The sequence below is a fragment of the Triticum dicoccoides genome, chromosome 2B, assembly GCF_002162155.2.
Source record: "Triticum dicoccoides isolate Atlit2015 ecotype Zavitan chromosome 2B, WEW_v2.0, whole genome shotgun sequence".
NCBI lineage: Eukaryota > Viridiplantae > Streptophyta > Magnoliopsida > Poales > Poaceae > Triticum > Triticum dicoccoides.
The window spans coordinates 689088419-689089283 of NC_041383.1; positions in this window are offsets into that span (position 1 = coordinate 689088419).

Consider the following 865-nt stretch of genomic DNA (forward strand, 5'->3'; position numbering starts at 1 on the left):
CTTCTGCCCTCCAGTGTTCGGACGTCGGGGTTCCTTGTCATCATCGCTATGCAGCCCCTTGTCCTTGTTCTCGATGTTTATCTTGTCGGCCTGTTTGAACACCCATCAATCTCTGTTAGTGTAATTGGCTGGTTTATCGGGGGTGCCATGAATCTGGCACGAGCGGTCGAGTATGTGTTCCAGACTGGACGATCCCGGATTGTTTCCTTTGAACGGATTCTTCCGCTGACCGGATTTGGAGTTGCTGAATCCGGCATTGACTTTCGTATCCTCCGCATTGTCGCCATTATTTTGACGCTTGTGTCTGTTACGTCATGGCTTTCCGCTACTGTCACGGATGTGTGAAGTACCAGGGTTTCCAGGCGCGGTGTTGCTGCGAGCCAGCCAACTGTCCTCACCCGCGCAAAAGCGGGTCATTAGTGTCGTGAGGGCCGCCATGGTCTTCGGTTTTTCTTGGCCGACGTGTCGGGCAAGCCACTCATGGCGGATATTATGCTTAAAGGCCGCTAGGGCCTCAGCGTCCGGACAGTCGACAATTTGGTTCTTTTTAGTGAGAAACCGAGTCCAGAATTTTCTGGCTGACTCTCCGGGTTGTTCGTTAATGTGACTTAAGTCATCAGCATCCGGTGGTCGCACATAGGTGCCCTGGAAGTTATCGAGGAATGCGTCCTCAAGATTTTCCCAACTGCCAATGGAGTTTGCGGGCAGGCTATTCAGCCAGTGTCTAGCTGGCCCTTTAAGCTTTAGTGGGAGATACTTGATGGCATGCAGGTCATCACCGCGGGCCATGTGAATGTGGAGAAGAAAATCCTCGATCCACACCGCAGGGTCTGTTGTGCCATCGTATGACTCGATGTTGATGGGT